This window comes from Oryx dammah, unplaced genomic scaffold (genome assembly GCF_014754425.2).
Source record: "Oryx dammah isolate SB20612 unplaced genomic scaffold, SCBI_Odam_1.1 HiC_scaffold_13, whole genome shotgun sequence".
In the NCBI taxonomy this organism is placed as follows: Eukaryota; Metazoa; Chordata; class Mammalia; order Artiodactyla; family Bovidae; genus Oryx; species Oryx dammah.
This window is the reverse complement of record NW_024070197.1, coordinates 3,091,164-3,104,904: the sequence shown is the minus strand read 5'-3', so window position 1 is coordinate 3,104,904 and position 13,741 is coordinate 3,091,164.

Genomic DNA, 13,741 nt, shown 5'->3' with positions numbered 1-13,741 from the left:
TACTCATACCACTGAAACACAGATCTTGTCCACCTGGCATGTAAACAAGGTAGGTTTACCGATTGTTGTAGGTTAGGCTTTTGTTACACCGGCATTTATATCAAATGTAACCCTATGACCCAAGACTATTGACTGTAGGTCTCGCTTACACCCAGAGAGCAGGGAGACACTATGATTGTGTCCCAGAAAAGAGCAGAGTGGTTTAAAATCTTGGAGTGGTGACAGCCACCAGGGAAGTCCATCCATCATAGACAGAGGCAGAGCCCCGCACACCCAACAGTTGGAGGTATTGTGGAAGTTGGCGTAGAAATGTGCACGTTGATGAGGCCAAGCAGCAGGAGTTGATTGTGCAGCTTCATCCTCAAGGGGCTCGTCTGGGATCTTCTTTTCCTTCTTCTTAAGGATGGTCTTAGTCTCTCAAGGGTCCACGGGGTCCCTCTGTGCAGTCCATTCAGCGTTTTCTGGGTCTGCGTGGCATGCACTCTTCACCCTCGTGTGATCGATCCAAGGGACAATACCTGCAACTTTAACTGCAGTAGGGGTAGTTAGAATAACATAAGGGTCCTTTCACCAAGGGGCTAGCAAATCATGTTTCCAATCTTTGACCCGTACTTGGTCACCAAGCATAAACTCATGAATCTGTTCCCCAAGGGGGAACGGCATCCTTTCTTGTACAAACTCAGTTACCCGATCTATTACCTTACCCAGTTCCATCTGCTGTGAAATCCTATTCCCCCTTACTTGAGGCAAATTTGTTGACACCTGTTTTATTATGAGAGGGGGCCTCCCACACACAATTTCGTATGGAGAAGAGCCATGGGACTGTGGGGTCATCCTGAGTCTGAGCAGAGCCGTCAAGTGCACCCAGGAGCAGTCAGTCTCTGTGATCCACTTGGAGAGTCTCTTTGATGTCTGGTTGGTTCATTCCACCATCTCAGAACTCTGGGCCTATATCTATATGCAGTGTGCAGTTTCCATTTAAAGTTTTGCTTACTTGTTGTACCAAATCCAGTGGTCATGTATGGATGTGAGAGTTGGACTGTGAAGAAGGCTGAGCGCCGAAGAATTGATGTGTTTGAACTGTGGTGTTGGAGAAGACTCTTGAGAGTCCCTTGGACTGCAAGGAGATCGAACCAGTCCATTCTAAAGGAGATCGGTCCTGGGTGTTCTTTGGAAGGACTGATGCTGAAGCTGAAACTCCAGTACTTTGGCCACCTCATGCCAAGAGTTGACTCATTGGAAAAGACTGATGCTGGGAGGGATTGGGGGCAGGAGGAGAAGGAGATGACAGAGGATGAGACGGCTGGATGGCATCACCGACTCCATGGACGTGAGTTTGAGTGAACTCCGGGAGTTGGTGATGGACAGCGAGGCCTGGCGTGCTGCAGTCCATGGGGTCCCAGAGTCGGACACGACTGAGCGACTGAGCTGAACTGAATATGCATGTAATATTACATGCACAATCACAGACATACACCTTTATATATTTATGTGCAATTAATTACGTGTAGAATTATATATTTACATGTAATTATATACAGTTTTATGTACAATTAGATATACTTATATGGACTTCCCCAGTGGCTCAGCAGTAAAGAACCCACTTGCTAATGCAGGAAACGTGGGTTCGATCCCGGGGCCGGGGAGATCTTCTGGCGGAGGGCACGGCAACCCACTCCAGTGTTCTTACCTGGAGAATCCCACAGACAGGGGAGCCTGGTGGGCTACAGTCCATGGGGCCGCAGAGAGTCGGACACGACTGAGCAGGCGCGCTGCTGCTGCTGCTGCTGCTAAGTCACATCAGTCGTGTCCGACTCTGTGCGACCCCATAGACGGCAGCCCACCAGGCTCCCCTGTCCCTGAGATTCTCCAGGCAAGAACACTGGAGTGGGTTGCCATTTCCTTCTCCAATGCATGAAAGTGAAAAGGGAAAGTGAAGTTGCTCAGTCGTGTCCGACCCTCAGCGACCCCATGGACTGCAGCCCACCAGGCTCCTCCATCCATGGGATTTTCCAGGCAAGAGTACTGGAGTGGGCTGCCATTGCCTTCTCTGGAGCAGGCGCACACATATATACAATTACATATATTTATATGCAATTATGTATAACTGTATATTGATTGTCCCTTGAACAACATGGGTTTGAATGGCGTGGGTCCACTTACATAAGGATTCTTTTTGTTTTTTTTAAAGTTGGGGACATGTTTATCTATAGGCAATTAGTGTATCAAGTGACTAATTAATGTATCAAGTGACTCCCAGGTGCCAAATCCCATGTGAAGCTCCAGAATAGTCCTACTCAATGTCACTTATGTCTTTGTGGGAAAGAATTGATGATCAAAACTGTAGGAATGGAATGAATATCAATGCTTCCTTTCTCTCTTTTTTTTTCAAGAATGAAGTCTCAGCCTCATTGTCTGTTTCTTTGATTTTTCTTTAAGTTTCTTTCACTTTGAATATGATATACCTAAAGTTTAGGACTTGGTGTTTTGGGCATTCATTTTTTATTGAGGTATAATTGACATATCACATTATATTACATTCAGATGTTTTTCTATAAAACTTTTTTTTCTTTATTTCTTGTTCTGACTTGGCCGCATCTTTTCACACCCACCGTTACTGCAGAGAGTCCATATCGTACAGAAGAATCGGTCTTCCAGGCCTCTTCCCGGACCGACCCACACTGCTCTCCATCAAATTCTCAGGTCTGATTAAGGTCGGCAACACCGTCCCTCATAGTTTCGTATATCAGAGTCAGTCTTGTCTTTTTCTTTTTTTTTTTTGTAACTTTAAAATTATTTTTATTTATTTATTTTTGCCTTTTTAAAAAATTTTACTTTACAATTCTGTATTGGTTTTGCCTTACATTGACATGAATCCACCACGGGTGTACATGCATTCCCAAACATGAACCCCCCTCCCACCCCCCTCCCCACAACATCTCTCTGGGTCATCCCCGTGTACCAGCCCCAAGCATGCCGTATCCTGCATCGGACATAGACTGGCGATTCGATTCTTAGAGTCAGTCTTTTCTAGTTGCGTGTGAGCTCCTTTTTCTGGGGGAGGAGTAAAATTTCTCCTTAGATGTGTGTGTGTAGTGAGTCGTGTCCGACTCTCTGTGACCCCGTGGGCTGTAGCCCCACCAGGCTCCTCTGTCCATGGGATTCTTCAGGTGGGAGTACTGGAGGGGGTCGCCATGCCCTCCTCCAGGGGATCTTCCCCACCCAGGGATCGAACCCGCGTCTCCTGTGTCTCCTGCGTTGCAGGTGGGTTCTCTCCCCGCTGATCCATTGGGGACGCCCTGCGGCAGAAAAGCAGGTCATTGTGGAGGGCCGGTCTCCCACATCTTCGTGGCCGGAAGACCACGGCAGGGAACCCGCAGGTGACTCACGCCCAGCCCGGGCGCCGTGGGGAGGGTGGAGGGGCACCGTCTCCGTCTTGCACAAGCAGCGCTTCCCCTTCTGCCGGAAAGGCGATGCGGTCACTCCGCAGCAGGAGGTCTCCGGCCCGGGCGGCTCGGTCCGCGGTGCAGCCGTGCTGGGCGGGCGGTGCGGGCCGGGCATCGCCATGTCCCCGGGCGTCCGTCTTCCGCTCGGGCTCGGTGAGCGGGCCGTCCTGTGGGAGGCTGGGGAGGGAAGAAGGCGCCGACGAGGGCTTCATAGGCGGGTTCCTCTGCTGGGACTCCCCTCTGTGAGGCCCCGGGACTGCAGAGGAGTCACCCGCGGGCCGCGTTTCTCCGGTTCTCGGTGTGGATGTCACGCCCCGAGCTCGAGGCGTTTGGGTGTTATCAGCCGACCTCTCTCATCAAGTGTTTCTTTGTTTCAGTGTTTTGCCAGGACCAAGGGATTTGGGCACAGACTGGTGAGTGGTGCCTCCCTTTTTCTCCCAGAGAACTCCGAGTTGGGCTGCGTGGACGTGGGGGTGAACTTGTGTAGCCTTGACAGAACCTCAGCCTCTCACCTGCACCATCCCCTCCTCCACACGCTTCCTTAATTTATTTTTATTTATTATTTATTTTTTGGCTGCACTGGGTCTTCGTAGCTGGGCGTGGCCTTTCTCTAGCTGCAGTGAGCGGGTCCTCCTCTCTAGGTGGGATGCTCGGCGTCTCCCCGCGGCGGCTTCCCTGGTTCCCGGAGCACAGGCTCTTGGCTGCCAGGCTTCAGCGGATGCGGCTCCTGGGCTCTGGAAGCGGACTCTATTTGTGGCGCACGGGCTTAGTTGCCACTTGGCATGCGGGATCTTGCCGGACCAGGGGTGGAACCGACGCCTACTGCATTGGCGGGCGGATTCCTTACCACTGAGCCACCAGTTGTTCAGTCGCTCGGTCGTGTCCGACTCTTTGTGACCCTGTGGACTGCAGCACACCAGGCTTCTCTGTCCTTCACTGTCTCCTGGAGCTTATTCAAACTCATGTCCATTGAGTCAGTGATGCCATCCAACCATCTCATCCTCTGTCCTCCCCTTCTCCTCCTGCCTTCAATCTTTCCCAGCATCAGGGTTTTTCAAATGAGTCAGTGCTTTGCATCAGGTGGCCAAACTACTGGAGCTTCAGCTTCAGCATCAGTCGTTCCACTGAATGTTCAGGGTTGATTTCCTTTAGGATGGACTGGTTAGATCTCCTTGCTGTCCAAGGGACTCGTAAAAGTCTTCTCCAACACCACAGGTCAAAAGAACCAATTCTTTGATGCTCAGCTTTCTTTATGGTCCTTTCTTTATACATCACTACTGAGCCACAGGGAAGACCTTGATTTATTTTTTGTACTTTAATTCTTCAACATTTTGCCAGTCTTCGGTGGAAAACCTCTTTCCCTCTCTAGAAAGCTTCCCGATCTCCAGCTATTCCCCATCGGCACAGATGAGTCAGGAAGGAAATGCTCAGGTTCTCATTTAATGCAGAAAGAGAACACAGCTGCGGTCGACATTCAGAAGGCAGACACAGAGGATTGGGGACATCTGCGCAGGCCCCAGGTCCCCCTCTGGGTCCGGGAGTGTCACTTGCTGGGGATACTGTGTGTCCTCTCCATTTGCTGTCACCTCACCTGCCTCCAGGTGGCTCAGTGCTAAACAGCCTGTCTGCAATGCGGGAGATGTGGGCTCGATCCCTGGGTTGGGAAGATCCCCTGGAGAAGGAAAAGGCAACGCACTCCAGTGTTCTTGCCTGAGAACTCCGTGGACAGAGGAGCCTGGTGGGCTGCAGTCCACGAGGTCGCAAAGAGTCGGGCGTAACTTAGTGTGGAAAGAACAGCAACAGTGATTGCTTCCGGCTCTCTCAGCTATGGGAGCTCTGCTCACAAGCAAGGCACTCTTGATCAGGAGATAGACTTGAAGTAGAATGAAGACGTCACGATTTGCTGGTTCTGTGACCTTTTGCAAGCAATTTCCTCATTTGGGCCCCAGGTTCCTTCTTGCTGTGATGAAATTACCGGAGTTCTCTGGAGGGGTGCCATTGCCATGGCCCGGCTTCAGTCTCTGACTGAGGAACTGAGATCCTGTAAGTGGTGCAGCACAGCCAAAAAAAAAAAAAAAAAAAAGAAATAATAACAGAGTGTTGCATCAGCTAAGATACGATCCTGTCAAGCTCAGACAACAAGCTTTTGCTCAAAGTAGGCCTCGTTGTTTAATGTTAACAGTTGCTAGGTAACATGTGTTGAGGTTTTCCCATCTGCCAAGCGCTATTCTCAACATTTGTACATATGATCTCATTTTAATCTTATGAATCTATCAAGAGGTAAGTTAGTTTTTTCATATTCCAGATATACTGAGCCCTGGTTGTGACTTCAACATTGTACTAAGTGTTTGGCATAGGTTTTTAGTAAGTTAATTGAAATATAATTGAAGTGCAATATTATAGCAATTTCAGTTGTGCCTGGTGGCTCAGCTGGTGAAGAATTGGCTTGCAATGCAGGAGACCTGGGTTCGATCCCTGGGGTGGGAAGATGGGAAGAGCCCCTGGAGAAGGGACCAGCTACCCACTCTAGCACTCTGGCCTAGAGAGTTCCATGGACTGTATAGAAGAGCTGGACACAACTGAGTGACTTTCACTTTCACACTGTATAATGATTGGACATTTATATGCCTTATGAAATGATTGCCAGGACGTGTCTGGTAGCCATCTATCTCATGTAAAGCTATTACGTTATTATTGAGCACATTCCCTGTGCTGTGTATTTCATCTCTGTATTTTTTTTTTATTCTGTAAGTTAAGGTTCAGTTCAGTTCAGTCGCTCAGTCGTGTCCGACTCTTTGCGACCCCATGAATTGCAGCACGCCAGGCCTCCCTGTCCATCACCATCTCCTGGAGTTCACTCAGACTCACATCCATCGAGTTTCTGATGCCATTCAGCCATCTCATCCTCGGTCGTCCCCTTCTCCTCCTGCCCCCAATCCCTCCCAGCATCAGAGTCTTTGCCAATGAGTCAACTCTTCGCATGAGGTGGCCAAAGTACTGGAGTTTCAGCTTTAGCATCAGTCCTTCCAAAGAAATCCCAGGGCTGATCTCCTTCAGAATGGACTGGTTGGATCTCCTTGCAGTCCAGGGGACTCTCAAGAGTCTTCTCCAACACCACAGTTCAAAAGCATCAATTCTTCGGCGCTCAGCCTTCTTCACAGTCCAACTCTCACATCCATACGTGACCACAGGAAAAACCATAGCCTTGACTAGACGGACCTTAGTCGGCAAAGTAATGTCTCTGCTTTTGAATATGCTGTCTAGGTTGGTCATAATTTTCCTTCCAAGGAGTAAGCATCTTTTAAGTTCATGGCTCCAGTCACCATCTGCAGTGATTTTGGAGCCCAAAAAGATAAAGTCTGACACTGTTTCCACTGTTTCCCCGTCTATTTCCCATGAAGTGATGGGACTAGATGCCATGATCTTCGTTTTCTGAATGTTGAGCTTTAAGCAAACTTTTTCGCTCTCCTGTTTCAGTTTCATCAAGAGGCTTTTTAGTTCCTCTTCACTTTCTGCCATAAGGGTGGTGTCATCCGCATATCTGAGGTTATTGATATTTCTCCCGGCAATCTTAATTCCAGCTTGTGTTTCTTCCAGTCCAGCGTTTCTCATGATGTACTCTGCATAGAAGTTAAATAAGCAGGGTGACAATATACAGCCTTGATGTACTCCTTTTCCTATTTGGAACCAGTCTGTTGTTCCATGTCCAGTGCTAACTGTTGCTTCCTGACCTGTATACAGATTTCTCAAGAGGCAGGTCAGGTGGTCTGGTATTCCCATCTCTTTCCACAGTTTCTTGTGATCCACACAGTCAAAGGCTTTAGCATAGTCAATAAAGCATAAATAGATGTTTTTCTGGAACTCTCTTGCTTTTTCCATGATCCAGCAGATGTTGGAAATTTGATCTCTGGTTCCTCTGCCTTTTCTAAAACCAGCTTGAACATCAGGGAGTTCACGGTTCACGTATTGCTGAAGCCTGCCTTGGAGAATTTTGAGCGTTACTTTGCTAGCATGTGAGATGAGTGCAATTGTGTGGTAGTTTGAGCATTCTTTGGCATTGCCTTTCTTTGGGATTGGAATGAAAACTGACCTTTTCCAGTCCTGTGGCTACTGCTGAGTTTTCCAAATTTGCTGGCATATTGAGTGCAGCACTTTCACAGCATCATCTTTCAGGATTTGAAACAGCTCAACTGGAATTCCATCACCTCCACTAGCTTTGTTCGTAGTGATGCTTTCTAAGGCCCACTTGACTTCGCATTCCAAGATGTCTGGCTCTAGATGAGTGATCACACCATCGTGATTATCTGGGTCGTGAAGATCTTTTTTGTACAGTTCTTCCGTGTATTCTTGCCATCTCTTCTTAATATCTTCTGCTTCTGTTAACTTAAGGTTAGTACTTCTTAATCCCCTTCAGTCATTTTGGCAGCCGCCGGGTTATTCTCTGGTTCTGTAGGTCTGCTCTTGTTTCGTTTCGTTCTTTTGATTCCACATGTGAGAGCTGGTGGCATTTGTCTTTCTCTGACTTATTTCACTTAGCCAAACGCCCTCTAGATCCACCCATGGTGTCACTAATGTGCAAAATTTTATCTTTTATGATTATCTTTGGAAACATTAACTCATTAACCTTGGCAGTGTCGGGTCTCTGCCGATGCGTGAGGCTTTCTCTTGTCGTGGAGCACGGGCTCTCCAGTACTGGCAGCTCGCAGGCTCAGCTGTTATGGTGTGTGGGTTCCGCCGTTCCGAGGCATGTGGGGTCTTCCTGGAGCGTGGATGGAATCCACGTCTCCTGCACTGGCAGGTGGAGTCTTAACCACTGAGCCACGAGGGAAGCCCAGGTGTTGTTGTTGAGTCGCTCAGTCACGTCTGACTCTTTGCGACCCCATTGACTGCAGCACGCCAGGCCTCCCTGTCCTTCACTATCTCCTGGAACTTGCTGGAACTCATGTCCGTCGAGTTGGTGAAGCCGATCTGTCTGTCTCATCCTCTGTCATCCCCTTCTCCTCCTGCCTTCAATCTTTCCCAGCATCAGGGTCTTTTCCAATGAGTCCGCTCTTTGCATCAGGTGGCCAAGGTATTGGAGTTTCAGCTTCAGCATCAGTCCTTCCAGTGAATATTTTCAGGACTGATCTCCTTTAGGATGGACTGGTTGGATCTCCTTGCAGTCCAAGGGACTCTCCAGAGTCTTCTACAACACCACAGTTTGAAAGCATCAATTCTTCGATGCTCAGCTTTCTTTATAGTCCAACTCTCACATCCATACATGACCACTGCAAAATACAGTACCTAGTTTTGTTGTGTAATTTATCTCAATATGCAGAAGAGTTAACAACTTCTGTGCACTGGCTCATGTGTCTAGATTCTGTTATTGCATAGGTTCACCAGTTTCCAAAACATCCACTAACTTGCTTGTATATGGAAGGAGCACAGTACTTATACAGTAAATAAACAATACCTGTGTCCTGAAAGGGTGACTTGGTCCAGCCGGAGACCAACCACGGATCTGTACTGTCCTCCAACTCCTAGACCTACCTGAAGTCTACCAAAACCCTCTTGAAGAAAGATCCCTTCCCGTCGTGTCTGGGACTTCCGCCATCGGGGTCCTCCCTCTCCTCTTCCTCCTCTTCTTTTTCCTCTGCCTGTGCTGCTGTGGAGGCCAACACGGTATGTCCTAGAAGGGGAAGGGTTCCCGGAAGGGGAAGGGGTCAGTGGGTGGGGGGAGCGTGGGGAGGGGCTTGGTGGGTCCCCTGCCAGGAGGGGCTCTCAGCACCGCCTCTCTGTAGGTTCCACTGATAATGAGACCGAGAGCCAACTGGATTTTAACGGGTAGGAAAATCTGGACTCTTCCCAGTAGAAAACGCTGTTTCTGTCTCAATTCTCAGACCCACCTTAATGCGTCTCTCTCCTTTCCCTCAGCTCCAACCCTGGCATGGACTTCTCAGAAGAAAATCCGGGTAAGAGGAGTGAGAAGGCAGGGGAGCCGGGCTGGGGGAAGGATGCCTTCAGGGGCAGATGGCGGCATCCCAGAAGACGCCTAGAGGCTGGGGCCGGCCTTACTGCATGTGCCGTCACTGCCCCGCCCCGGTTCCGGTCATCCGTCTGAAAGCGGCTGGTGTTATTCATGGGGGCTCTGAAGAGCTCTGTGCCACCTCCTTCCTGTCTCAGTGCAGAGAAGAAGTCAGTGAGCGCGAAGTGGCAGATAAGAAGTGATTTACTAGAAAAGGACACTTGCGAGGCTTACAAGCGGGCAGATAAGGCGGTACCACCCCCGAGAATTTCCTGGGCTGCATCTTTATAATCACAGGAAAAGTGGGGACGGGGAGAAGACCTTCTTTGACTTTCTTGAGCAGACATCGCAGTTCCATCATCAGCTCCTCCTCCCGGCTGAGCAGCTTCTCCCGGCCCCTCCTCCAGATGTCAAGCAAGGTCGACAGATGATTGTTCTTTTTTAATGTGTGTGGAGAGCATGTCCCGTGGGTCATTAACTCCGGAGCTCCCTGGGCAGGCTGTGGGGCTCACGACACCGCTGGTTGATTGCTGGGGAGCAGGTCTCCTGCTTCTGGTGCGTGGTTCTGTTGCCAAGCGAGCCTGCTTTCTGGAGCCATCTGCTCACAGGGGTCTCCCATACTGTTTCTACCTACAGTCCCCTGGGGCACTGACTATCGAATCACCTACTTGCTCCGCCCACTCCGCCCTGTCACGGCTCTGAAATACAGATGGCAAGACTGGGTGACCAGAAGGCCCTTCCTGGAAGCCTGTCCTCTCCTCTTTCCTTGCAGACGGTGTCTCGGTGCACCTCCCGCCAGACGGGGACAGGCAGAGGGACGTGCAGGTGCGTCTCCCTGGCCCCTCCCCCGGGGCTCGCCCCTCACTTTGCGTCTCCCAGGTCCACCCCGAGGAATGCCCGTGGGGCTCTTCTGAGTCCTCCGCTGAGCCGCACCAGGATTCCTTCACGGAGAGTGAGGTTTCACTCCCGTCTTGCAGCCCTGAGGACTCCTCAGTATAGCTCCGCATGGACCTGCCTTCACCTCGTCCAGAGAGCGGAGGTGGAGCTGGCTGTGTGCACTCCACCGCGCAAGGGCCCCTTAAGGAGTGTGTGAGTCATCATCTGGTGTGTGAGTGTGTGTGTGTGCACGCGTGCCCCTGCCCAGTGCGTCTGACTCTTTGCGACCCCATGGACTGTAGCCCACCAGGCTCCTCTGTCCACGGGATTCTCCAGGCAAGGACACTGGAGTGTGTAGCTATTCCCTTCTGCGTTTCCTTCTCCAGGGGGTCTTCCTGACCCAGGGATCGAACCCAAGTCTCTTGCTTTGCAGGCGGATTCTTTTACCACTGCGCCACCTGGGAAGCCCTAGTCCTCAGTTTGGAGCTCCCCGAAGACTCAAGAATACAGAAGCCTTGTCAGTCGTCAAGAAATTCTGGGATATAAGAGATGGAACATTTCCTGCCGTATCAGTGAAGAAAGGGTATCACAGTCACGAGCAATGACGGCCACCACGGCTGCTGAGCTGGTAAGCCCTGAGGGCACTCCGGAAGGAAAGAACACGGCCATCTAGCAGCCATCAGACTGCTGCCACACTGAGGGTGAGCCCGGAGCGAACTTGGGATGTGAAAACAGCAGGATCCTGGCCCCAGACAGCTGAGGCGCACATCGAAGCAATGATTTCAGCGAGCCCAGACGCTTCCATCTTCCCATATGTAGAAAAGCACTAAATTCCTTAACTTGGGATAGCTGGTTTTCTTTAATTGGCGGTAGCGTTCGAGGTTCAGATTATCTGCCTTTTGTTGCGAAGCTTCTTTATTACCTGCCTCCTCCCCCTCGCCTCCTCTGAGCAGTTCTCTCGGGGTTACTTGGGATGCTGCTTTCCGGGCTTGAGTCCTAAGAATATCTGACAAATAAAACATAACTCTCCACGTTTAGGTTGCGTGTGTATTTTCGGCAGACAGATGCATCACACAACTCTCAGCAGATTCCTGGTTCTCACTAGAATGGGGCTAAGGACAGCTGCCTCGCAGACGCCAGTGAGGGTCACATGAGGGCGTGCTCGAGCAGCGAGAGGCAGCTGTGCGCTGTTGTTCAGTCGCTCAGTCGGCTCCGACTCTGCGACCCCTGGACTGCGGCACGCCAGGACTCCAGTGTCTTCCAGAGTTTGCACAAACCCATGTCCATTGAGTCGGTGATGCCATCCAACCACCTCTGTGGCCCCCTTCTCTTCCTGCCATCAATCTTTCCCAGCATCAGGGTCTTGCATCAGTCAGTTCTTTGCATCAGGTGGACAAAGTATCGGAGCTTCAGCTTCAGCATCAGTCCTTCCAATGAATATTCAGAGTTGATTTCCTTTAGGACTGACTGGTCTGATCTCCTTGCTGTCCAAGGGACGCTGCTAAACCTCTAATGCACAGGAAAGTCCTCTCCTTTCCCCTCTCTTCCCCACTCCAGCAAGAATCATCTGGTCCAAAGGAACCTATTTACAAAACAGAAATGCTCACATAGAAAACAAACGTATGGTTACCAAAGGGGACAGCAGGTGCGGGGTGGGGAGATGAGCTGGGAGTTTGGGATTAACATATACTTACTACCATCTACAAGACAGGTAAACAGGGACCTCCCTGGCAGTCCAGTGGTTAGGGCTCCCCGCTTCCACTGCAGGTGGCGCAGGTTGGATCAGGGAACTAAGATCCCGCATGTCACACAGTGCAGCCAGAAAAAAGGGAGGAATTACAATAAAAAATTGGTAAACGAGAAGGAGCTGCTGTACAGCACAGGGGACTCGACTCAATGTCCTGTATTAACAACAGCCTAAAGGGAAGAGAGGCTGGAAAAGAATATCTGTGTGAATATAAGAATGTGTATAGATATGCATAGCTGAATTGCTGTGCGTACGCCTGAAACTAACAACATTGCAAATGAACTAGGCAAAAAGAGTGAAAGTGTTAGTCACTCAGTCGAATCTGAAACTTTTCAATCCCAAGAACTGTAGCCCACCAGGCCCCTCTGTCCATGGGATTCTCCAGGCAAGAATAGTGGAGTCAGGGTGGTTGGGGGGCTTGTCAGGAAAAGGAGCTCAACTGCAAAAAAAAAAAAAAAGAAAAGAAAAAGAATACTGGAGTGGGTTACCATTCCCTTCTCCCGGAGATCTTCCTGATCCAGGGATCAAACCCTGGTCTCCTTCACTGCAGGCAGATTCTTTACCACTGAGCCACCAGGATCCTTCAACTACACACACATACGTACTTTATATGCTTAATTACATATGTTTATAATTATAACTGAAAGTGAAGAGTCGCCTCTCAAGACTGGTGCATTCTGCCCCTGCCCCTGCAGTCTGCAGTCAGGGTTCTGCTCAGCTCATTCCAGCCACACCCATCTTTTTCTGTTCACACTTTCTGGTTCAATGCCAGGCTCCTTCCCTCTTTGGAGCTTTAGGGCTGAATGTCTGACCCACATCATTGCTCCAAAGAAAAGTTCACCGACACAATTTCATTACAGAGACCTGTCAGGTAATACTCCATATGAACAGCTTGTTCAAAACACTTCTCCACGTTTCCACGCATTTTACCCCGTAGAGAATCTAAAATGGTAGTGACGCCCCGGCCTCCCTTGCTGAACCCCTGATAACTTCCGGTGTACTCTCTGTCTCTATGAACCGCCTGCTCTGGGTGTTTCTTATAACTGGAATCGTGCTATGTATGTGTGGTCTTCTGTCTGCTTATGTTACTTCCCTGGGGGCTTGGATGGTAAAGAATCTGCCTGCGATGCAAGAGATCCGGGTTCAACCTCTGGAGCAGGAAATGACAACCCACCCCAGTATTCCTGCCTGGAGAATCCCATGAACAGAGGAGCCTGGTGGGCTACAGTCCGTGGGGTCACAGAGAGTCGGGCATGAGTGAGCATATCTATCTATCTCTCTATCTAGGTGATTCCTTGTTATAGTTTTGATTTGCACTTTGATAAGATTTCAGGATGTGGAGGCTTTTCATGTGATTTTTAAAAGAACAGTGTGAGTAAAACTGACCTCTGGAGCTCGGCCTCTTGACCCTCTGCCCTGTTTTGAATTCTTTTTCCAGGACCTGCCCGAGGACGTCTGTTAAGGAAAGATGTTTTTTTCCTTACAGCCCCGCAGGCCTGGTGAGGACGTGTCCATCAGCACAGGTTTTCCCGTTGCTGTTACAGAAGCGAAAGGCAGTAGCATTTCTTCACGCTCCACTGGTGGGTTTTGTTTTTGGTAATTGATGTCCTTTTCATTATAGGGGACTGCAATACAAAAGTAGGAAGTCAAGAAACACCTGGAGTAACA